Genomic DNA, 25,242 nt, shown 5'->3' with positions numbered 1-25,242 from the left:
GGTGGAACGGTAATGCTGTTGGTGGCGAGAAGGGGCTGTGGGAGTTGTCAGAGGGCAGTTGGTGATGCTGTGCTGGGAAATAACTGCCGTACCTGACACGTCCCCTCCTTCGAAGCGGGTGCGTGCTATCGTGCTGTTCCCAGCTCTGCTTTCTCACCTCCTCTGCCTTAACAATTTCAGACACGTCAACATTGGCAGCGACTTTCAGGCAGAGATCCCAGACCTGCAGGAGAGATCCCGTTTGGAAGAGGAGGAGGAGGGAGCGTCGCTAGTGTGGAAGCCCTGGGGAGACATCGCAACGAACCCGGAAACACAGGACAGAGGTTCTCTTAACGCTTTTCTTCCCAGGTTCCCCCCAAGATACTAAGGGTAGAAAACTGCACGTTTTCACAGCAGCTGTTTGTCCGTTGGGACCCTCTCCCTCCTTTCCTTGACTGCCTTCGTGGCTGGTAGCACCCAAGGGTGCTCAGATGTGGTGGGACAGTGAACAGATAACAACCGGTGGCGCTCTCAGTCGCGTCCTCTGGGAGAGACGGTCAGGGGTGTTTGTAGCTGTCCCACCTCAACTGCAGCGACCTCGGGAGAGGGGAGATCTGTCTCTGGAGCTTCTGGTCCCAAAGCTGCTCTGAAGGGAGAGAGAGCGATACCGGATAACCTGCCTTTTTTTCGGTGCCTTTTCTGGGTCTCCAGTCTGTCTGTTCTGTTTGCCCGCTGCCCTGTATCGTACCTTTTCCTCTTTCTTGATGGGAACTGACTTTCTGTTGGTTTTTGTTGCATTTCTAGTGACAAATCTGCTCAATTTCGCCTGCTCCAATGTGGTGCCGGGGGGAAGAGCCAACCTGGAGCACGCCTTGCACCGCCTGCATGAAGCTTTGGTAAGAAGCAGCTATTGTCGAATTCCTGCTGGAGTAGGGCAGACTTTGGTACTGGGGTGAGCTGGGAGTCGCTCCCGAGTTTTCTGTTCCGCAGGCTCCAGTCCCTTTGCTAAAGGGGCAGAGTTCTTGCGTGCTGCCTGTTGGCCGCCCTCTGCATTAAGGTCTTGTGGGATGACAGACCCTGTGTATCAATAAGAGCTTGTTCTGTCTCTTGTCAATTCTGACAATTTGGAGAATAGAAGTCCTCCTACTCCTGCAGGCAGCTCTGCCTGCAGCAGGGACGAGCCCAGAAGGACTCCAGCAGCGAGCAGTGGCCGTTGGGGTGCCACAGCTTGGTCCCCGGAGATCTGCGCGGGTTCTGGTTTCTTAAAACACATCAGTGTGGATTGAGGAAATATTCCCATTGACTGCCGTGGGCGGAGGTGACCCCGACGCGCTGTTGCTGAGCATCGACTGAGCACCGTGTTCCCACAGTGGGCTAAAGAGTTGAGGTCCCTCCTGAGGGAGAATCTAAGTCTTGTTCTCTGAACTCCTGCAGGAGGGTCTGGAGATGCTGCAGTCTGGGGCACCCCAGGGACCTGAATCCCATCCCCTGGCTGATTATCACTACGCAGGTAAAGCGGAAGCAGAGCTTGTTGCTTCTCCGGGAATGAGAGCGGGTACTGCCGTTCCCTTTGTTCTGATTGAAAGAAGTGATTTTTTAGAAACGTGCGAGCAGCGGTTCGTGTTCTTCGGGGCAGGGAAAATAGTCGTTTTAATCTGTTCCGGGGGTCTTTTGGCATGGGGAGTGCCTTGTCCCTGTGTTCCAGCCCACTGCTGTCCTGTGCAGTGATGCCCCATGCTGCCGTACGCTCCTCCTTTTGCACGCCGGCTTCACGGCAGCTCTGCTGGCAGCCATAACTGCTCGTGCTAACGAACTCCCTGCGGCATTGGCTAATCACTTTCCAAAGGAGGAGAGATGTGGATGTGTGATGAATAACTTGTGCGGATTTCAGGTAGGCTGCGAGTGGTCTAATCATTTGCACGTGGCTGTTTCTTCCCAGGCTCAGACACTTGGACGCCCCTGGAGGAGCAGTTGTTTAAAGAGGCTTTTTATGTGCATAAGAAGAATTTCCACCTGATACAGAAGAAGGTAAAGCAGTTAGTCCGAGGCAGGTCACGAGTTGGTCGCGTGGAGGGGAGTTTTAACCCAGAAAAGTCTTTTGATCGGCGTGTCAGAATCCTGTCTTTGGGATGCAGCTTCATGCTAAAAAGACACTGGTACAAAACATAATTTTCCCTAATGTGTAATTACCAAACAATATTTAATCTCTCCGGTACAAAATATGGGAAATATTAAAAGAATAATGACACGTTCCGCTGACCATCGGCGTGTAATGCACAGTTCTGCTCTCCCAAGGCTTCTTTACAGCCCTTTCAGAAGAAGGGGGCTCGTTTTCGGCCTGATCTCACCTGTGGGAACTGCAGATGCAGGGGGGGACAGACAAAGAGCACTGGATAGATCCGTCCTGGGTCTGTGCCTTCGGTGTTTTGCTGCGCTATTTCCCTCATCGATCGCTTCTGGTTTTCTCCCGACAGATTCAGACGAAGACCGTGGCCCAGTGTGTGGAATATTACTATACCTGGAAAAAACACGTCAGGTTTGGCGCCACCCGACCTGGACGGATAGCCAAAAGGCTCCAGGGAGGCACGGATGAGGTGGAGGAGGCTGAAGAGAAGGTAGGAAAACCGCTGGGGGTGGGTGCGAGATGCCGCTCCTCCATGATCGCCTTCTCCCGGGCTCTGGGAAACAATACCCTTCGCATTAAACTTGCTGCTGATGATGATTTTCGGGGATGTTTTGTAATGTCCCAGTGCTCTGGAAGAGGAACTGCCGGGGACCCGCCTCTGCGCGGGTGTTGCCAAAACGTTCCTTGCCAGGAAGCAGAAATGTGGCTCACAGAAATATATATTATTTAGGGGTTTTTTTGGTGGCAGCCACTGGGTAAGCATGTCACTTCAGTTCTCAGAAATTCTACTGTTCTGCTGAGGACAGTGGAAATAATACGGTTTTTCTTTCACCATCTGTCTTTGCACCCCATCCTCCCTGTCGAATTTCGGCATTGTTTTGGCTGTTTTAACGTTCAGAGGAGCTCAGCGGGGCAGGCTGGGGCTGATAGAACGCATTCCACCCAGCACACAAATAAACCCCTCAGTGTCTGGGCCGTTTGGGGATGTTTCCAGCCAGTTTTTCACTTTAGCTGTCCCCCTTGCTGAGGAGATGGAGAAATGAGCACAGGCTGTCTGCTTTACAGGCTGGTTGCAGCCTGAAGAAGAGGCGCCGGCTCGGGCCGAAGGAGGATGCCCAAAGAAAGCGGAAGAGCAGCGAAAAGACACCCCGTGGCACAGGCAGTCCCTCCCGCCATCCCGGGGACGCTCCGCGTGGGGCTGGAGGCGCAGGCGATGCAGCTGGGTTTCCCTGCGGGCAGTGTGGAAGGTGAGCTGCTCGCTTTTTCTTCTTGAAACTCACTGCTTTGGGCTCAAACAGATGGAAACTCTCCAAGATGGCTGGGGGGAGCAGAACTAAGGGCAGCTGGAGGATTCCCCCTGTCCCGCCGCCACCTGCTGCTTTTGTTGGACTTTTAGCCGAAACCGCTGCGTTTTCCTGTGCCTTTGAACGCCTCACGGTCTCTTCCCTGAGGTGTTGGGGCACCTGTCCCACGCCGCACGCTGCCACGTGTTGTCACCACCATTTGTTTAACAGCCGCTTTTCCTCTGTGCCCGTTGGAGCAACGAACCTGTCGGGATTGTTCCTGCTCAGTTCCATCCTCCTCCCGTCTCCCCTGCACTCGGGGCTCCTCCGTCTCCCGCTGACTGCAGCCTCAACGGTTTCTCTCTCTCTCTTTGAAGGCCCTTTCCTCCCATTACAGGCTCAGGGTGGTTCATCTCCTTGGGTGAGAATCCCAGCGTTTCTCCTTTGTTTGGCTGAGAAAAAGGTTCCACTGAAGTTTCTTCTTGCGGTTTGCGGCCCGAGGGCTCCCGCGCTGCAGTCGCTCGTGCCAAGCGACATCACTCGTGCCACGCAGAGCCACTCGAGTTTCAGTCCGACCCGATTTTAATCCATCGTGATGTTAATTCTCCTATTTTAATCCCCAATGATCTGCCGTGTTTAACCACCTAGGTCCCACCCAGCTGGGGGTACCGGCAGAGACTGTATGGCACCACGCAGCAAAACGCACAAGAAACTCACAAAATTAGAAGTAATGAAACGTCGTCTAACGAATTTTTTTTTCTTAGAAAAGGAGTTAAAAATCCCCGTTTGTTTTTTCCCTTCCAGGGTGTTTGGGACAGTCAACGGGAGGAACGCGCATGTGAAATACCATCGCCCACGGGAGGATCAGAAGGCCCTGGAGATGTCTTCAAAGGGCAGCGAAGCCGGCAGAAGCCCAGAGGGTGACCTCCTCCCTTTGGCAACTGGGCAACTGCCGGTGCAGCCCAGCAACCAGGTCCCTTTCCACCACTAAGAAAACCCCACCCACCATCTCTCGCCTCCGGCAGCGCCTGAGCTCTGCGGAGGGTCCACCACCATGAGGTCGCCCCCGCTCCAGAAAGACCCAGAAGATAAGAACAGCAGAGAATAAGGTATTGTATTTAATAGTGTTTCCCCCTTAGGTGATAGTGACGTGTAGATTTTCGGTCTTAGTTAGGCATCTTTTAGCTCTTAGTTTTAGGCTTTAGTGTTGTTCTGATAGGAGTAAGGTTTGTTGTTCTTCTGAGAGGAGTAAGTTTTTTTTTTTTTTATGTGTTCTCCTCAATTTATTAAATTGAGCTGTTGAACGTTCAAGTCCTGGGGCTGCTCTTGCTGGGTTTGAGCCAGAAATAATCGAAGCCGTCAAAACCCGTTCTGTGCGGTTGGTGGTGCGAAGCAAAGGAGAACCTGGGCCTGCGCCGCACAGTGCTGTTCCCCAGTTGGTTTTCCCACCGGAGAGCGCAGCGGCACTGCCATGACAAAGCCGGCAGCAGGATTGGGGCGGGTGAAGGCGTTGGATGTCTGCGAGGCCTCTTGGTTATTTGCCAGAGTCGGCGTTGGCCTTTCGTGCTGCGCTGTAGCGCCCATCGGTGTTTGTTTGCACAAATAACGCAGCGTTTGGCAGTGACAATGGTGGTTGGGTTAGTTCAGGGAATGACATCTAAAGAAGGGGGCTGGTCTCTGCCGGCGGTGTACCGGGAGGGAGAAAAGGTTTACTTTTCGTTGCCAGGCCACCCGATTTTCATGGCTTTGGTTTTTTTTTTTTGTTTGTTTTGTTTTTTTTTGTGTGGCTGAATATTCCCGCCTGGTTGAAGCAAATCTGTATTTTGGTTCTGTTTTGTCTTTAAAGGATTGATCTTCAGGTCTGGGCCATGGTAAACTTCTTTCCCCGAAGCGCCCGCTTTGCAGAGCGGGTACGAACATTCTCCTTTTGTTTCCCATCACTTGTATTTATAAAAAAACTACCCTAAAAGTCAGAAGAGCCATCGGCATGTTCACACCTCTTCCCTAAGCCTGCTCCTCACTGCCGGTGCTGCCCAAGCGATGCCAAAAAGGCGGGAGTTTGGGAAAAATACCCGGCACCCTATCTAACTGTGGTGTCCAAAATCCCGCGGGTCGATTTAACCCCCCACTGACCCAGGGAAGGGCTCCACGTGCCAGTTCCTGTTCCAAGTCTTGTTGCTGTTTCACATTGATTCTAAAAAATCAGAATGCGGATGCAAGAACAGAATTTGGACCAGATTCTCCGGCGCCAGGACAGTGCACCGATGCTCCAGGGCGCTTTCCCCGGCAGCGAAGGCCTGGTCTGGCAGGAGGGCGGTGGCGGGGATGGCGAGGTACTGCCGGCTCAGCCGCCCCACGGCCGGGAAGCGATGCTCGTTCTTCTTCCACCAGCTGGTGCTGCGCTTGCAGAGGGGCTCCAGGATGTAGTTTTCCAGTTGCTGATGGATCTCGGGCATGCTCTCCATCGGGTCCTACCCCAGAAGGATGTCGTAGCTGCTCTGAGACGGGGCGCTGGCGCATGGGTCCTTGCGAGCAGGCAGCTGGCTGCCGGCATCTGCGCCCGTGGCTTTGGAATCTGAGTTTGGCACCCCAGACTGGGTGGCAGATGGGGACTGGTGGTTGCAAACCTGCAACAGCGTGGTTCTCACTGGCTGGTGCAGCTCGCTTCTCAGGCTGGGGCTGAGAAACTGCATCTCCTTGAAGCGCGGGTCCAAAACAGAGGCGATAACTGCTGGGCTTTCGAGCACTTTCTCGAATGCAGTTCCCTTCAGTTTGGAAGACGGCAGAACATGGAGAATGGCATTACATGCGATCTCCTCCTTGGTGTATTGATTGGACAGGGAATCAGTCAAAAGAGAAAATAAGAAAAATTAATTTGTTTTCTACTTGGATGGCAGAAATCTACGAGAGGCAATAGAAGTCAGATGGTTGAACAAAATCTTGCATGGCTTTGAGTTTGCCCTGAGCTGACAGCTGCAAAGCCTATTGTGAAACCTACTCATTTTTGTGATCGTAGTGATTTTTGTTCGTGTTTTGTTTGGATGTCTTAAGAGTATCGTAATCAAGCAATTATCTCCCCCCAGCCCCGTCATGCCCGCCGGCAGCAACGGGCCGATGGGATCCTCAGCTGTCAGGTGGGGAGCAGTGGCACCAGGGCAGGGAGGGCGATGCCCGGTACCCCCGGGCGGGCCATGCCGACGGTGTGGCTGGAGAATGCTCCATGGCTGCTCACTGCGGCATTTCTCATGGCTGGGGGGAAACACGTTGGGAGCAGGGGGTGGGGGTGAATGGGGGAGGCAAAGCATCTGCAAAGGGGTAGGCTGTGAGGGCCGTGGAAAGGGGAGTGAAGGGCATCTGCAAGGTTGGAGGGGGTAAGATGGGTGGTAGGTGTCTAAAATAGGGTGCTGGGGGTGTGCAAGGAGAGGGGACAGCAGGCCACTGAAAGGGGGTGTAAGGCATCAGCAAGGCATCTGCAAGGCAGAGGGGTGGGGGCTCAAAGGGGGAGGCGAGGGGTACCCAAGTTGGGTGCGGGAGGGATGTGAGGAGGGGAGGAAGGCACCTGGGCAATGCCTGTTGGGGGTCTCCCCACCAGACCCCCCCTCCTCCGCATCTCGATGTGACCCCCTGGTGATGCTGTGGCCCTTCAGAGCAGGGGGACAAAGGCCACTGTCCCCACAGAGCCCCATGCCACCCGGTCACCTCAGCTATTGTCCCACCGGGCGCTTGCAAGGATGCGCCCGGTGTTGGGGTGCAGGCAGGAGGTGGCTGGGTGGTCCCCCCCTCTTTCTGCATCTCCTTGGCCCGGGGGAGGGCCTGTCCGCCTCCCCGCTGCACCCATGGGACCCGGCTGCAGGAGCTGCTCTCGGGGGCAAACGAGAGGTGGGGAATTAATTAATCTGCCCTGAAATTACAGCTCACGGGAAAGACTGAGAGGAATTTGCGTCTCTGCCAGCAAGGGAAGACGGTCACGTCCTGGTGATGCTCAGCTGTGACCTGCGTGTGTCCCCCCCTCACAGCCCCACTTTGGGGCTCTGGAGATGTGTCCTCTCCCGGGTCCAGTCCCCGTCACAGCCCAAATCCTGGCTCAGGAGCCGGAGGGGTCCCTGCAGGGGATGGTGCTGACCCCCACGATAGCAAAGGAGGGAGCCACAGGACCGGTGGCTTCGTCTGGGTAGGATGGAGATGGAGAGGGGCGAGGAGGGGAGTCTCGTGCTCCGCCACCAAAGCAGCTCCCCCAGTTTGGCCCCTCATCCCCTTATAACACTGGGATCAGTGTTATTAATTACACTTTGCGCGAGATTAATTCCATCAATCCTCCCTCCTGCTGCTAGTGGCCAGTCCAGCTTGCGTGTGACGGGATGAGGGGGCTGAGGTGGGAAGTTTGCCTGCTCGTGCTATGCTTTTGGCCTCCCCCGGCACCGGGAGGACTCAAAGCCGGACCTGAACCTCTGCTTTGTGCTTTTCCTCATCCTCAATTACACCAAAGCTTCCCCAGGGAAAGATTTTTCTTTCTAACCGGAGGAGTTGCACTGAGACAGGTAAACTGAGGCAGGACAGTCAAAAGTCCCTCTCTCTCCTGCTGGGACAAAAAAAACCCTGCAGCAAAATAATAATTTGGAGAAGTTTTCTTGAGATGGAACAACACCCTCTGCTCCGAAAGTCAAAAGTGAGCTCGCCATCCCCTTTCCCAGCCGAGTTTCGATGATTTGATGTTTTCCAGGCGCCTGGTAGTGGCGGCAAAGGACAAAGAGGGAAGGCGAAGCATCTGTGAGTGCTGGTACCCATCCTGGGATGGGATAATTCGCTTTCTGGAGGCATCTCTCCATCCTGCTCCATCCCATCCCAAGCCCACGCGTCCACAGATCCCATAGACTTATTAAATCCTTAAATCCTCCAGCGATTTCCTCAATGAAATAACCTTTCTGAGTCCATTTGAGTGGCTTAATCAGGAAAAAGAGGGTTTTGAGTGGCACCGGTTCCTTCGGTGGCATCTCTGTGCGAGGTTTGCCGCGATTTCTGCTGCAACAACTGGGGAAGGGCGATGGGATTCTCGGAGCGTCTTGCCACGGACCCGCTTGGCTTCTTTCTCCTGTCTTTGCGCCTGAAGCTTTAATACTAAATAATAAAAAAGCAGCAGAGATCTGAGCTTGGATCCCGATGGGATTTTAACGGATTAGACCTCGGTGTCACCCTCCTTCGCTGTGTTATTTTACACCCCGTGTCACCTTTCAGGGCGAGCCGGGGCCGTTAACCTTTGTGCTGAGCAGCGCCGGGGAGGAAGTTCATGACAGCAAATGGATCTGTAGGCTGGAAATGAGGGATTAGCTCCGCTCGGAACATAAAGTAGGGCTGGAGATAGCTGGCGGAAGCGAGGAGAGTAAAACATGGGGCTTCCCTGGACATTTCCGTACGACGTAGGACTTGGTCTGGCTAACGAGGCTTTATGGAAGCCGCGAAGGGATGGAGGCTGTGCCGAAGGGAGACCTCCCTGAAACACCCTGATTTGATGCAGGAAATGTTGATGAAAATCAGGGCTGCCCCATAACGGGCATTTCCCCAAGGGTTTGTGCCTCACGTGGTCTTTTGGCAGTTTGGGCTTTCAAATACACCCAAACACTGTGTAACACCTTTTGCCCTGCCGAGATGCAGCGTTTCCACCCCTTTTCTCTATTCTGGAGAGTTTTTCCTCAAAACAGAGCAGGTTTCTCCCCATCCGCTAAGTTTTCCAAGCGGGATCAGTATTGGGGTGTATGGCTTTAAATAACTGCCGGGGTCACCCTGAACATTCCGATCCCAGCAACGGTCGCTGTTTATGTGCTGGAGATGGTGCAGACTGGGAGTCACTGGTCTGCAGTCGGAGGGTTTGGTCCTCTGATTGATCTGGAGGCTCAGTTATCCCCCAAAACCGGTGACCGACTTGAGGATGAAGCAGGACGAGGGTCCCAAAATGACACTTCTGGAAGAGTTACAGGTGGGAGGGCTGTGCCGAGGGGCTGTGCATCCCCCAAAAAGGGGGGGAGACTTCCCAAAATCCCAGTGGCATGTCGCCAGAGCAGGGAAGGATGCGGGGGGACGATGCTTTGTGCCCTGCTGGGGGCAGGTTTAGCATCGTGGGTGGGAGCACGGAGCCAAAATGGTTTTTGAGAAAGAAGCAGACTTTCCCCACGTCACTCGGGGGGGATTTGGGGAGCTGTGATGCCCAAATCGCTCCGTTTATTCCCACTCTGACACCCCTGTAACACACTCAAGCTCGCCGTTGTATTTAAATTGCAATTTTATTTCAATTGTGATTGTATCTAAGTTGTGATTTAATTTAAATAGCGATTTAATTCAAATTGGTGTTTTATTTAAGTAACGATTTTACTAAAATTGCCATTTAAAGCGATTTGATTAAGCCCCTTTTGTCCCGTGCCTTTTCTGAGGATGGGGTTTGGGTTTTTGGTTTTTTTTTTCTGGTAAATCTGGAGGGGAGCAGACACATTGCTAAGAAGGGACAAAGGGTGGCGGAGGTCGGCGTGGGAGAGAGGACGGGAAAGCCACAGGCGCGTCATAATCCGGCTGCCGGGTGACGCGGGCGAGTGCCAGGAGCTGGCGGGGAGGTCGCAACAAGTCAGCTTTGAAATTAGTACTCGGGCGCCAGAAAAAGCTCATTCCCAGATGGGAACGTTTGTTCCTTTTGCTCGTTAAATTGGCTGGTGAGCGGGAGGTGTGAGCTTCCCGAGCGTCGCTGCTCCACAGCGGCAGGTGATGCCATTCGGTCGAAGCAGGAATTCAGGGGATAAAAAGCAGATTTCCGGTATTTTGATCTTCTCTAAAGAGAAGGGTTTCTTGGAGGCCCTTTCAAAGCTGCAGTTGCGATTCGAGTGTGAGGCGTGGTTGGGTTTTTATTTCTTTGAGCGTGGTGATCCCGGTGATGCCCTTCCCCAGCCCAGGGGCAAGGGGAGAAGAGAACTCCTGTAGTTCTCCTTCAGCTTTTAAGGCACAGATGCTCTTTGTGCAGCGCTGGCAGTGGTATTTCAGCCAAGGAGGGCATTAGCTGTCAGCCCTTGGCTTTTCTTTTGAGGAGAAAAATGCAGTTTTGTGTGGAAAGCGGGCTTGCAGCAAGAGAAGCCCGAGCCTGGTTGGGCTGAAGTCGAAGCTTCACCCTTGCAGGTTCTTGAGGGCCTTTGGAGGTTGGTGGTGGCCATGTCCTGTGGCCAAGCGCCATCTAGTGAGTCCTGCAGGTATCACTTTTGGAGAATGAAACTGGCTGTGCTCAAAAGTGTGGGGTTGGGTTCCCCCACCCCACCCCCAGTTTGGAAATCCCTATTTTAGCTTTTTGAAAGGAAACACAAGAACGAAGCAGGAGGTTTGGTTTTGGTTTGAAACACTCAACTGTCTCCCCTTTTAGTAAATCCTTCCAGACTCACGGTGTATACAATACAGGTGACGTTACAGGTGGTTTTATTTGGGTATGGGAATAAAAACCTCCTCCAAGTCCGTGTTTTTAGGGCTGTGCCTGGAGGAGGAGACACGCAGAGGTGTGATGCTCGTGGGCTCGCATGGCCGCAGGGATGGGTGATGGCTGGGAGGATGTAAGGGAGCTCTCCTCACCTGGTCCCAACTTGTATCTTCTCCTCACTAAACAGAGACACGACGAGGAGGCGGTGATTGACCAGGGAAGAACGAGCACCGTTGCCAATATTCACTATGAGAAGGAGGAGCTGGAAGGTGAGTCGGGAGAGGTGCCACCAGCCCCACGCGTTTTCCCGTCGTGCAAAGTCCCTGCCGCGTCCTGTGCTCAGCATACGCATCACCTGCAGCAAAACGTGGTGTGCTTCTAAATAAACAAGCACAGTTTTTTTCACATTTTTTTAATGTTGTGGCTTTTAGACAGAGGGGAAAAAGCCCTCATGGCATCTGCGGTGTGAGCGTTGGCCACAGAGCTGGGTAGTTCCCAGCTTGTTTTCTCAGAGGCTGCTCTTGGCTTGGAGAGGTCAGGAGAATAATTTGATGGCTGCAGACACAGGGCTGTGATTTTCTTTTTTTTTTGTTCCAGACTTCATTATCACAGGACTGATTGGATCTCCTCTTGTTGCCTTGTGCCATACAAAGATTTTAAAAATAATTACCTTCTGTCGCTGCTTAATGAGCAGGTCTGAATGTTGTCCAGCCGAAGCTGGAATTTTAGACAAGGGTTGATACTTTCAGGGCACTTTTAGGTGACCCGGAGCCATCGCTTGTTGTTGCTCTGTTGTTGCAAAGTTAGAGTAAAACAGGCTTGGAAAAAGGGAGGGGTCTCTGACATTCAGGGATGCAGTGAAACTAAAATGAAGAGAAGTTGGTGTTTCCTCCTGGGATGGCTGTGCTGGTTTAGTCATGGCATCAGTGTCAACCATCTCCGCAATATTGGGAGTGATGCGGACACTGCTTTTTTTGCAGGCCACCGCACCCTGTCCGTGGGCGTGCGGATGCCGCTGGTGAGGCAAAGCCACCGGCACCACCGACCCCACCGCCAGAAGCATCGGAAGAAGGAATGGGAGAAGGACTGTGCCCCGATGGAGCAGGGCTACCACTGTAAGTCCCGCCGCAGTGTTCACGAGCCTCCTTGGGGCTGCATGGGTGCCGGGGTCCTCTGCAAGCAGGTCCGTGTGGCTGATTGGTGTGGTTTGCTGTTCTTCTGAGGGAAAGTGGCGTTATTTGGGAGGCAGGTGAAGGCACAATGGATTGAGGCTGGTCTTCCTTAGAGGGATCCTGCCTTTAAAAATGGAAACGTGGGGAAGGAAAGTGGCCCGTCCTTATGCAGAGGTGCAATAGATGGTTCTCCTTCTCCGTGGCTCTGTGCAAGCCTGGCTAGACCTGGGGGAGAGGGGCCAGCCCAATATTTAGGGCTGAACTGGTGCTGATCGATGGCCACTTTGCGTGTGAGCGTGACGGGTCGAATGCAGGTGTGGTAACGGGATTTATCTTCTGCCCCCAGACACCCCATCCCAGCGGGTGCAGTTCATCCTCAGCACGGAGGAGGACGAGCAGCATGTTCCCCACCACTTGTTCACCGAGCTGGATGAGATCTTCCTGAAGGAGGGTGAAGATGCCGAGTGGAAGGAAACGGCAAGGTAAATCCCTGCCGCCGGCTGCGGTGGCAGCTGTGGGCTCTGCCTTCCGCTCTCCGGGACGTGAAGCTTTTGCAGCTGCAGGTGCCGATGCGCGGAGCCTTCTCCTCTTGCCACCCCGTAGCTGCACCAAAGGGGTTGCAGAGCTGAGGCCGTTTTCTTGCAACGGGACTGATCGTGCCCGATGTCCGCAGGTGGCTGAAGTTTGAGGAGGACGTGGAAGATGGTGGCGAGCGCTGGAGCAAGCCCTACGTGGCCACGCTGTCCTTGCACAGCCTCTTTGAGCTGCGGAGCTGCATCAGCAACGGGACGGTGCTGCTGGATGTTTGTGCCAACAGCATCGAAGAGATCGCAGGTACTGAGCACGCTGCGTCCCGCCGGGAACGGCCGAGCTCAATTTGCCGCAGTGCCCTTCACTCCCGTATCAAGCCCTGCCCCAATGGCACGTCCTTTTCCAGAAGTCGTGCTGCGTTTTTAAATCGTGGGTTGCTTTTTGGATGTAGACTGGGTGTACAACAGTCACATCAGCTTTTTCTCCCAGTATGGGAGCCTTTTGAAAGCAATTTGTGGGGTCAGAGAGGCGATTAGAGAATATTCTCTGGCCAGAAAGGAGTGTCAGGGCTTGGCAGGCTGCTCTCAGGAACACGGAGTCTGCCTAAGAGCTGAACCTCCTTAAATAAGCTACTTACTACAAGCTGTTTCCTCCTGTTCTTTGTTGTTTTTTTTTTTCCTATTGCCTTAACATCCAGGATTTAAGAGCTTTAAAGGCAGAGTTTATCTGGCAGGTGACCAAGCAGCATATTTCTGTGGGGAAGATAATTGAAGTTAATTGAAAAAGCGGCTTTGGAGAAATTATCTTTGATTGGCAGGTCTCCATTCAGCCCTTGCAAGAGCTGGAGAAGTCGGAGCCGTTCTTAGCACGTTTCTCCCTGGGCTTGGCAAATTGCAGTGGATGGGCAAAAGAAACTCTGGGAAAGTCTGCGCTAGAGATTGCTTATAATTTGTTGAAATGTGTCGAGTCTAGAGAGTCTGTCTAGAAACGCCAGATCAGGAAAAAAAATGGCATTATCTAGGATGGGGAATAATTATCTGAGCGGAGTGATGAATAAGCACTTTGATGATGGCTTTTAGCAAAAGAGAATTCTTCCTTTCGCTGCAAAGGCTGAACTGCGTTAAAACGTCTTGCTAAGCAAGGCTGAGCCCGCGTTAGGTTATCCTGCGTGGTGCAGCCTTCGCCGGGGGCTTGAGGGGTCGGGGCTTGGGGACTTTCTGCTCTGACGGCTTCGTTTCCCGTTGCCATCTCCAGATATGATCCTGGGCCAGCAAGAGCAGTCTGCAGAGTTTGATGAGCGCATGCGGGCGAAAGTTCGAGAAGTGCTTTTGAAGAAGCATCACCATCAGAACGAGAAGAAAAGAAACAACCTTCTCTCCATCGTCTGCTCATTTGCTGACACGAGCAAGAAGCAGTTAGATGTGCATCCCCTCGACAAGCCAGGTGAGGGTTCCTGCAGGGTTTGGTACCCGGTGAGGGTTTCTGCCAGGCTTTGGCACCAGGTGAAGGTTTCTGCAGGGCTTTGGCCCCATTAGACTTCTCCCGGCAAAGGAGAAGTGTCCCGATTGCTCCTTGCCTGTCTTTCTGAGTGTCTTTCTCCTCCCAGCCCACTCACTCACTCCTCATCCATCTCCCACCACTGCAGAAGCTAAAAATGGGGTGAACCGTGACACCAATGCAGTGGATCTAAGCAAGGTGAGACACTCGTAGCTTTCTTACGCTTTTAGGCCAGATTTGCTCTTGCAAACTTGGCTGCAGAGTGTTCTGCAGAGTGCTGTGGGCTTTGCTTTTGGGGTAATGGCCTGAAAATCCCTTGTCGTGCCCAGGCGGAGCTGCGCTTCATGAAGAAAATTCCCACCGGGGCTGAAGCGTGCAACGTGCTTGTAGGAGAGCTGGATTTCCTTCGCCAGCCCATCGTGGCATTTGTCCGCCTGACCCCAGCTGTCCTCCTCTCGGGCATGACGGAAGTTCCCATCCCAACGAGGTCTGAATGAGAAGCGCAAAGTTTTTATTTAAAAAAAAACCACCACAACAAAACACCAAATTCATGCATCAGTTGGGCGTCCCAGGGGAACACGGCCAGTGGGAGCAAGCAGGTTTCTCCCACCCACATCTCCGTGCTTTCATTTCTCCCTTCCCTGCTGGAGCTTTTAAACCCATTGGCCAATTTTAATGAAAGTTTGCCCAAAACTCAAATTTGCGTTTGGTTTTGATGCGTTTCAAATTCATCACCGGAGTCGGTGAGCCTACACGTCCCCCCTGGAGCCACGCTCTGGGGTGGGAGCTCCCAGGGATTTCCTTGGGCGCCCTTTGAGTGAGGCCATGTTCTTCTCTCTCATTTTGGTTTTCTTGCCTAGGTTCCTGTTTGTTTTGCTTGGACCAGGAGGAAAAGCCCATCAGTACCACGAGATCGGCAGGTCCATGGCTACTATCATGACGGATGAGGTGTGACGAGATAAGAGATATCTCCGGGTCATTTTTTTGGGGCTTTCTTCACCTCTTCCTGTCTCTGTAGTAGTGAGGAAGAGGGTTTGTTGTCCCTGTTAGCTGCCTGCTGGAGGCTAAAATCCCACCTGGGCTGCAGCCCGCGCCTCATCCTTCTCCCCAGGGTCCCCAGCATGCTGTCCCCAGTGGTGGCATTGCCAGGGCCAGTGAAACTTCTCCTCTTGAAGCAGAAGGCTGTGGTGTGCCATGGGGGACGGGAGCCTGGTGGAGATGGTTACAAATACTGTGATGCACAGATTTTTCCTTTGGGGGAATATTTCCTGCCACTTCCAACAGGCGATTTGGGGGAAATGACCTTGCATTTAGCCAAGAGCTTATTGCACTGGTTAGGACATCCGAGATGGGTCATCCTCTCACCAGGCTCTCTCCTACGGCAGGTTTTCCACGACGTTGCCTATAAAGCCAAGAACCGGGCTGACCTGGTGGCTGGCATCGATGAGTTTCTGGATCAGGTCATGGTTTTGCCACCAGGAGAGTGGGATCCCTCCATCCGAATTGAGCCCCCGAAAAACGTCCCTTCGCAGGTGGGTGCTGCGGCAGAAGGAGGCACAATGGGGACGGGCAGGAGGGCAGCACGGCTGGGGGTGCTGCTCAGGGGCCCAAATTCACAGGTCACGTACCCAGCCCAAAAAGCAAAACAAGCCAGTGGCTGCAAAGACATATCTTTATCTTATTTCCATTTTAACAGGAAAAAAGGAAGGTGCCAGAAGCTCTTGATGACAGCGCTTCTCACAGCAAGCCGGAGAAACACAGCGGTCCTGAACTGGAGCGGACAGGAAGGTGTGAACTGAAATAGTTTGGTGGGGTGTTTTTCTGTTTGCCCCTAAAATCTGAGTGCGCACCTCCCTTCTAGCAGAGTTTTGGGGTTAACTGGGTCAGTGAAGGGGCTCCAGGTTCCCAGCTTGGTCCCCTGGGCTGGGTGGGTGGGAGATTTGGGCAGCTGGGCTCAGCTGCAGTGTGGTTGCACAGAGGTTTTCTTGCTTTGGGGTGGAAGCAGATGTGTAAGTACCTCCAGGTAGAGCTCTGCTGCTTCTCAAAGTGAGGGACTGTTGCAATAAGAGGGGACGGGCTCTCAGGTTTGGTCTCCTTTTCTTTTTGTTGGAGGGGTTTTTTGTATGCCTCAGTTTCTACTGGGGCTAAAATGGGAGAAGGAGACTTCTTTTTAGCAACGGAAGTTACTCTGTGCTTGTGATTGTCCTTCCTCAGCCAAGAAAATTTAACGCTGTCTTCCACGAAAATGTTGTTGTTTTTTTTTTTCCTTCCTCCAGGCTCTTTGGCGGTTTGATCCGGGATGTGAAGCGAAAAGCCCCCTGGTTCTGGAGTGACTTTCGGGATGGTCTGAGCCTGCAGTGTCTGGCGTCCTTCCTCTTCCTCTACTGTGCCTGCATGTCCCCCATCATCACCTTCGGGGGACTGCTGGGGGAGGCGACCAACGGCCACATAGTGAGCACCTCTCTCTGTTGGGTGGCACGGGGGAGGACAAAACTCATGCAAAAGTCCTTGCTGCAGTGAATTTGCACTTGTTTTTTTCCCCCTAATGATTTAATTACTCGCTGCTGCCTCTCTTCCCCGGACAGAGTGCCATGGAGTCGCTGCTGGGCGCATCCATGACCGGCGTGGTGTATTCCCTCTTTGCTGGCCAACCTCTCACCATCCTCGGCAGCACCGGCCCCGTCCTCGTGTTCGAGAAGATCCTCTACAAATTCTGCAAGTAAGGCTGGCTGCTGCAGCCAGGTGCTGCGAGCGCCTTTGGAAGAAGGCAGGGATGGAGAAAGGATGTTTTTCTTAGTGGTAGTTGGTAGATTTAAGTTGTCTTCTGTGTCACAGACATCACGCGCTGCTGCTTTAGTATGTGACGGTGCAGGAGCCCTCAGTCTCTGAAGGATGGATGGGTGGTTCGGGGTTTTTAGGGTTAAAGTGAAAGAGCAGGAGGAGGAGAAACCACAAGGATGTGGATGCCCGAGCTGGGCTGCACAGGGAAGATGAGACAAATGACTCTGGTTTGGGAATGAGGGAAGATTTGCTTTCCTCTCAGTACAAACTCGGGCACTTTTTTGCATGATTTTTGCTGGAAGTGGAAATATATTTTACCCACATATCCAAAGAGTTTTCTGGTCAAATGTTTTGATGATTTTTGAGAAAGCAGAAGCTTTTCAGGCGAAATGGATATTTTCCATGACAGTCTTTTTGTTGTGGCAACTGTGATGGGAGATTAACCCCCTTATTGCAATTAAATTTATTATGAAGCCCCAACTTGCTGGCAGCAGGTAACTGGGTGCAAACCCAGCCGGTTTCGCTGTTAGGGCATCGGGGTGATGTGGGAGAACACCACCTTCCACAACAGGGACCTGACCTCAATTAGCCTCCGAGGCATTAACACAAGGTCATTGTTAAATAAGGATTCATTAGCCTCTCCTCCTGCGGGCCCACACCCTGTGCCGCAGCCCCGAGGCTGTCTGTCGTAGGACCGGAAACTGCATTTACCATCCGCAGCCTTGACACGCTCCTGAATTGCTGCCGACTTTCCCCGAAGGAAGGCAGGGCTCGGAGCCTCTTGCTGCCCTCTCCACCCTGCGTTTTCTTTTGCTTTCCCAGGGACTACGCGCTCTCTTATCTCTCTCTCCGGGCATGCATTGGTCTGTGGACCGCCTTCTTCTGCATAGTGCTGGTGGCCACTGATGCTAGCTCTTTGGTGTGCTACATCACCCGCTTCACCGAAGAAGCCTTCGCCTCCCTCATCTGCATCATCTTCATCTATGAGGCTCTGGAGAAGCTGAGTCACCTGCGAGAGACCTACCCTGTGCACACGCACAGCAAGCTGGACTTCCTCACCATCTCCTAGTGGGTTTCTTCCTCCTAAAGTGCCGCTGCCCCTTGGCAGGAGCTCAGGGCTGCACCTCCATCGCCTTCCCCTCACCCCTGTCTTGGCTTCTCTCCTCCCAGCTGTAAGTGTGAGGCACCGACCCATCCCAGCAACAGAACCCTGCAGTTCTGGGAGAGCAACAAGATCAATGTGTCTGGCATCACCTGGGAGAACCTCATGGTGACTGTAAGTGCCCCGAGTCACTGCTTCCTCATGCCGCGGCCGCGGGGTCCAGGGGCACTGGCCTGGTGCAAAGCTCAGAGCCCTTCAGGTGATGGTGGGCTTCAACTTGTGCCAGTGCTGCTCTGAAAAGTCATTACTTCAGTGTGTTTAACCTCCTTGGGCCTGGGAAGGAGAGTCCACCTCATCCCCGACATGGTGGGCAATAACTGTTATCATCAGGACAGCGGTTCTGTCTGGGAGCAAGGTTCAGTGGGTGCTTTGGTTATTGGAGAAGTTGGAGGACTTAAGTTCATGCTTGAAGGCTGTAATTAGCTTCCTTCATTGGTTCCTAGTAACTCCAGGCCTTGCTTTCTTACTCAGCGCTGTCTGAAGGTACGTGCATAAACTTGCATGTCTGAGCAGCCCCTTGGGCCATTGTTGCTGGAAGCAGAGCTCAGGCACAGGGTGGGATGCTCTTATGGACATCTTCACCCCCCTTGGCCATGTCCTGTGAGCCCGACCCTGGGAAGGGACAATTTGTCTCTTCTCCTTTCCTGTCACTGTTGTCTTAGCCCTCCTTCCCCGTTCCCTCTTTCACTCTCCCCAAGAGTTCCCAGTGTTTCCTTCCCCTCTGGTGTCTTCTTCAGCCACGGTTACCTGCCGTTCAAGCGGAGGATGTGCCATGGGTCTGTGGTACAGTGTCCCATCACATCTCCTCTCTCCGCTGTCTGTGTAGTTCCATGTGTCACTTATTCAGCTGCTGTTGATCGTTAAATATAAATCTCCGCTAGCTGCAGCAGTCCCGAGGTCACGGATCTTGGAGCAAGATCCTCCAAACCCCCTAGTTATCCGAGGTTTCCTTGCCGCATGTGCACTACCTTTGTGTCCTGATGCTCTGTTTCCCCAGGAATGTCGGTATTTGCATGGAGAGTTTCGTGGACCTGCCTGTGGACACGATGGCCCCTACACGCCCGATGTCCTCTTCTGGTGCTGCATCCTCTTCTTCTCCACCTTTGTCCTGTCGGGCTTATTGAAGAAGTTTAAAACCAGCCGCTACTTCCCGACCAGAGTAGGTAGAAGACGGTGGCCAGCAGCAGTCTCCACACTCATTTCCCAAAATGGCTTTCCCGGAGCACTAAGCAGTGTTTGCCACCGCTTGGTCAAACTGGGAAATATTGGACCTTGAAGGCCAAACTTGGATGTCTCTCACTCATTTCCAGGAGTGCAAAACGATCGTAGCGTTTCCCACCTGCCTCGCGACCTGCCCCGGAGTGGTTTTTTCCCCAGGCAGTGGGAAATCGGTCTTCCAAAGTTGGTTGTTTGTTGTATTTTCATTTGTGTTTTTTTTCACCTGGTGTGCCCAAGGGGAAAGTTGATTCAAATGCGGAACTGCCATAGAAAAAGACACAAAAGACACTGTTTCTTCCTTTTGAGGAGCAAATGATGCCTCAGTGCCTTATTCCCATTGTAGCTGTGAGTGCAGCTGTAGTGGCAGACGTCTGTTTCGTTATTTTTTAATATTTATTGGCTTTTTTTTAAGTTTGAATTTAAACCACCCTTTTCCACCTAATTAAACTTTTTTTATTGCCTGACACCAGATCTTGCAGGTACAAACACAGCAACACTATCCAAACGAGGGATTTGGCTGCATCTTCTCAGAGTGGTGGGAATTTGTTAACCAGCCTTAATGCTGTTGATGTCTTTAACTTTTCCATCTCACGGTATGGCCCCGTTTGTGCTGTCCCTTTCAGCTCTGCTTTCTTGCCCCAGGTACGGTCCACAGTAAGTGACTTTGGTGTCTTCCTCACCATCGTCATCATGGTCCTCATTGACTTCCTGGTTGGGATCCCATCGCCGAAGCTCCACGTCCCCCACATGTTCAAGGTAATGGGGTGTTTTGGTGTGGAGCCGCTTTCGGCCCTTGGGGATGCCACAGGGTGATGCTGGGACAGGACAGGGCTGAGTCTGGGGATGCTGGTGGTGTTACCATCTCCTCTTCCACCTCCGAATGCATCGTTTCCTTCTGGAAAGAAGACGCCAGCCCCAAAACTTGATACCTACAGAAGTATCTATAGGTGCTTGCAACGAGGACACTGGCACTGCTGAACCCCGTAGGAGAGGGTGACACGAAGGCAGGGCCAGGAGATGAGGCGGCACAGCGATGGAGAGGAAAATCAAAGCCAGTGAAGTGGCTGGGCTGGGAGTTGATCCTGATGTGTGGTTTGGCTTTGTTGCAGCCTACCAGAGACGACCGCGGGTGGTTGGTCAACCCCATAGGGCCCAACCCTTGGTGGACAGTGTTGGCCGCGCCCATCCCAGCTCTGCTCTGCACCATCTTGATATTCATGGACCAGCAGATCACGTCTGTCATTGTCAACAGGAAGGAGCACAAGCTGAAGGTAAGGGGCTGCAAGAGCTGACCCCATCCCCACCCCACTCTGGGCTGCAGGTGTGGGGAGAAGCTCCTATGCCAAGTGCTTTGTGAAGGCATTGGTTTGGGACAAGGTCAGGCTGTGTGGCAGGATGCTCTGCTGGATTAGTGATGTCACAGGGAGCAAACGAGGGCAGTTCAGATGAGCAATCTTTTGGAGGAACAAATTAATTTGTTAATTAAGACCGGATCCATCCTTATTTTTGCCAATTCTTCTCTTAAATTTTCAAGAGGGTGACTTGCGCCCAAGTAGGGTTTGAGTCTGAGTCGCGACGTTGTCCTCGCTCTTGTGCTGTGGGATGCTCTGTTCCTTGTTTTGCTGCCCACAGAAAGGATGCGGGTACCACCTGGACCTTTTCATGGTGGCCGTGATGCTCGGGGTGTGCTCCGTGATGGGGCTGCCCTGGTTTGTGGCTGCGACTGTCCTGTCCATCACCCACGTCAATAGCCTCAAAGTGGAGTCTGGCTGCTCAGCTCCAGGAGAACAACCCAAGTTTCTGGGGATACGAGAGCAGAGAGTCACCGGCTTGATGATCTTTGTGCTCATGGGCTGCTCTGTCTTCTTCACTTCGGTGTTAAAGGTAAGAGGAAAATGCAAAACGCCCAACGAGCGTGAGCTTTTTGCAGGTTTGACAAAAACCATCCCCTCCCTCCAGGCCTGAGTAGGTGTGGAGCAGAGGAGGAGGCGATCCCAAACCTTGAGGCTTGGCCCATGGTGGGAACCAGCCTCAGTTACCCTTTCCACCAGTTTGGTGTCCTCGAGGCAAGCGAGCAGGACAACTGCTTTAATTCCCAGGTGTCTCTCAGGCCCACCTGTGTTTATGGGTTACGACAAAGCGGATTCAGACCAGTACACTGCTGTCTTTCAAGCAGGCAGCACCTTATGGGATGCAATTGGCTCCCCCAAATGCCTCCCAACAGCCTTTCCCAGTAGCTAAACACACCAAAATCATCCCCGTGGGCTTCCTTGTGTGCTCCTCCCACAAAGTCACCGCAGCTCTAGGCTAAAAGGAGGCACTTCGCTTTTGCGTGTTGCCACAAAAATGTGTAGAAATGTTCTTCTGCCGTCACAGAACGTGGCGTACAGTTTCATGGGTGAAATGACCTATTTTCCTCCAACCTTTCAGGAAAACAGGAGTATTCTAATGAAACGTAACTAAAAATTTATTAGATTATTCTAATGAAACGTAACTAAATGCTCTGCCTAAAGCAGAGCATACACTCACTCACTCGCACGCACAAAACCTCTACGGGTTGAGAGCTGAAACATCTCTAACCCTGTGGAAACTGGAAAGCTTTAGGCAATTTTAGGCAGTGCCTCTAGAAGAGAGCAGTAATACTGAAAAAGCAATTAAAAAAATAAATTATTGCATTCTTTTTTTTTTAATTTCCCAGTTTATACCCATGCCTGTGCTTTACGGCGTCTTTCTCTACATGGGTGTGTCGTCGCTCAGAGGGATTCAGGTACGGACTCTTACAGCGTGCAGCTCCCTGCTGTGTCATCTCCAGAGAAGCAGGAAAAAAGCAGTGGTGTGGGAGAAAACCTCCCCAAAAGCAGGCAGTGAAAGTATTTTGTATAAGGAAAAGATTGGTGGGGGCACAGGAGGTACGTAGGGCGGGAGGACCAGGCAAGTTCAGCGCGCTCTGCGTCACGGTTTGGGACAGGGCAGTGTTTGGTGTGGTGAAAATGGGGGAATTCAGTGCAAAGCGAAGGCGATTTCTACTGCCAGTGGGAATCCTCACTGGGGGATTGAGTGGGCTGAGAAATGCCAAATAACAAACAGAAGAATAGAATATATTAAACATATACTTTTATAGAAGAACAGGGAGGGGGAGGGGGAGATGGTATGAGGAGAAGGACCTGGGGGTGCGGACTGATGAGAAGCTCACCGTGAGCCGGCAATGCGCGATCGCAGCCCAGAAGGCCGACCGCATCCTGGGCTGCATCAGCAGTGTGGCCGGCAGGGCGAGGGGGGATTGTGCCCTCTGCTGTGCTCTGCTCTGGGGAGACCCCCTGCAGTGCTGCCTCCAACTCTGGGGCCACAGCACAGGAGAGCCATGGACCTGGTGGAGCGGGGCCAGAGGAGGCCCTGGAGCTGCTGGGAGGGCTGGAGCCCCTCTGCTGGGAGGACAGTCTGGGAGAGGTGGGGGGTTCATACCGGAGAAGAGAAGGCTCCGGGGAGTCCTCAGAGCCCCTTCCAGTGCCTAAAGGGGCTCCAGGAGAGTTGGGGAGGGACTCTGGATGAGGGAGGGGAGCAATGGGAGGAGGGGGGATGGTTTGACACTGACAGAGGGCAGATTGAGATGAGATATCAGGGAGAAATTTTTCCCTGTGAGGGTGGTGAGGCACCAGCACAGGTTGCCCTGAGAATCTGTGGCTGCCCCATCCCTGGAGGTGTTCAAGGCCAGGTTGGACGGGGCTTGGAGCAACCTGGGCTGGTGGGAGGTGTCCCTGCCCAAGGCAGGGGGTGGGACTGGATGATCTTCGAGGTCCCTTCCAACCTAAACCCTTCTGTGATTCTATAATAGAAGGACGTGGAATAATTGCAATTTGGTGGGCAGCTCTCATGGACACACTGGTTTATAGATGGAGCAAAGGGAAAACGGGTGCTGCTCCTGGGAGGAACAAAGTGGGATCCAGGATTTCTCACTGCACGCGAGATCCTGAAAACTCCTTCCACGTCCCAACAGGGCCGGAAACTTTCCGCAGCCCCAAGGGGTAACTTTTCCGCTTTTATTTTGCAGTTCTTCGACCGCTTGAAGCTCTTTTGGATGCCGGCAAAACACCAGCCGGATTTCATCTACCTGCGGCACGTTCCCTTGCGGAAGGTGCATTTCTTCACCGTGATCCAGCTCATCTGCCTCGTCCTGCTCTGGGCCATCAAGGTGTCCCGTGCTGCCATCATCTTTCCCATGATGGTAAGAGCCGGTGCCGCTCGGCAGCGGGACGTTTGCAGCATCGGAGTGAGACGTAGCATCATCTCACACCTCAACCCCCTCTTCCTTCTTATTTTGTGAAGGTTTTGGCTCTCGTGTTTGTCCGGAAAGTGATGGACTTCTGCTTCTCAAAGCGGGAGCTCAGCTTTTTGGATGACCTTATGCCAGAAAGCAGGAAGAAGTTGTCCGATGCCAAAAATGAAGCCAAAGAAGAAGAGGTGATGCTTGCTGGGTGCTCGGGGGTGGATGTCTCCCTCGGGCTCTGAGATTGCCTCTTTCCGTCACAGCTTCTTTTGAAATGTTGGGGGAAGATCCGAACTCAATAGAAAGAGATCCTGACAGCCTGGATCCCGCATCATAACCTTGTTTTTAAATTAGCAGTGTGCTTAACACTTGAATAGCGGTATAATTTTTAAAGGTGCCATTTATAATCAACATTATAATTATGATGGAAAGATTTGCTCGTAAGGGTGGTTTTAACCCCCCCCCAAAATGTTTGGAGTGAAAGGTCTTTCCCCGGCTGCGCTAACAGAAGGTCAGAAGGAGAGGGCAGCACGTGGGCTTTGCTGGGTGTTTAGTTTATCTCCACTTCGATCATAGACAGACAACTTTGATTTGTCCCTTTTTATGTCAGGAGTCCCAGGAGATGATGGAAGCTGCTGCTGCAAACTCCGTTCGGCTGCAGCTGGGCAAGACCAGCAGCGCGGATATCCCAAAGCCAAGCAGCGACAGGTAAAGCCCCACCAAGCAGCAGGACCCCCAGCAAGATCAGCCTGAAGGGGGTTGGCAGAATTTTCTCCACGTTTATCTTTGCTGAGCATCCCAGCGCCATGCACTCAGCTTGGCGGGAAGAGCAAATTTATGGGCAGGGCGGGCGGCAGAGTGCTGGCACAGGCTGCCCAGAGAGGTGGGGGAGTCTCCCACTCGGGAGCCATTCCAAACCCGCCTGGATGTGTCCTGTGCCACTGCTGTAGGTGCCCCTGCTCTGGCGGGGGTGGGACTGGGGGAGCTCCAGAGGGCCCTTCCAGCCCTGACCAGTCTGGGATTCTGTGCAGAGCCTTTGCACAGAGCTGTAGCTCTGCGGCTCTCCGGCTCGCCTTCCAAACCTCCTCATCCCGCCCAACCCGCTGTGCTTATGCGCAGCTTTGGTTCTCCTCCCCCCCGTTCCTCTTGCTGGTGCTGATGCGCTGGGTGGCGTCAGTTCCCGCAGTCACGGATTGCTGTCTCAAATATTTATTGCAGGACTGATCCTTCGGAGATTAATATCTCGAATGAGGTGTCGAAAACACCCATGTGGAAGGCTCTCACTATGAGCACGGAAACAGTCTGAATCTGGGGAGGAAAGAGGTAAAGGATCTCGTGGGAACGTGGCCGTGCTACTTTGCGAGCGGTGGCACGTGCCTACGGCTTTTTTTTTTTTTGCCGGCAATGCTGAGCAAGCGGCGAGGGCTGCGGCACACGAACCAGCTCCTCTCTGCCGGCGTGGTCCCATGAGCGGGACAACAGCCCCACTGATGACGCTCTCCCTCTTTTTCTCTCTCCTCCTCCCCCCCAACTCCAGTTTTCATGTTTAGGAATCTTGACTTTGAAGGAGAGGCGTGAGAACATGACTCGGGGATGTGCCCACGCAGACATGGGCAGAAACCGCTTTTATTTTGTTTTCCAGTTGGAGGATTCCCCTTTAAGCCATGGCGATGGTTTCAGCTGTCCTTGGTGTGCTTCAGGCATTCCCTCTCTCCAGAGCAGCAAACTGAGGTGCACATGACAGTCAGTGGGAGTTCGGTGGTGTTCCGCCTCCGTGTGTTCGTGTGTG

The 25,242-nt window shown here is 53.0% G+C and overlaps 1 pseudogene across 1 annotated transcript; it reads left to right on the top strand.

Annotated features, from left to right (window-relative positions):
- Positions 1-6,477: 6,477 nt before the first annotated feature.
- Positions 6,478-24,759, top strand: LOC309675541 (electroneutral sodium bicarbonate exchanger 1-like; annotated as a pseudogene). Its single transcript has 24 exons — positions 6,478-6,521; positions 11,016-11,097; positions 11,809-11,943; positions 12,347-12,482; positions 12,674-12,834; positions 13,786-13,974; positions 14,138-14,226; positions 14,358-14,515; positions 14,889-14,976; positions 15,414-15,560; positions 15,725-15,816; positions 16,305-16,479; positions 16,614-16,747; positions 17,632-17,877; positions 17,980-18,085; positions 18,969-19,130; positions 19,832-19,945; positions 20,299-20,460; positions 20,822-21,073; positions 21,888-21,956; positions 23,238-23,411; positions 23,513-23,647; positions 24,064-24,161; positions 24,672-24,759. The product of its transcript is annotated as an electroneutral sodium bicarbonate exchanger 1-like (transcript).
- The last annotated feature ends 483 nt before the right edge of the window (positions 24,760-25,242 follow it).

Source organism: Vanellus vanellus (genome assembly GCF_965231255.1).
Source record: "Vanellus vanellus genome assembly, chromosome: 9".
Taxonomy (NCBI): Eukaryota; Metazoa; Chordata; class Aves; order Charadriiformes; family Charadriidae; genus Vanellus; species Vanellus vanellus.
Note: the sequence above shows the minus strand (reverse complement) of the source record. Positions and strands in the feature narration are given on the sequence as shown.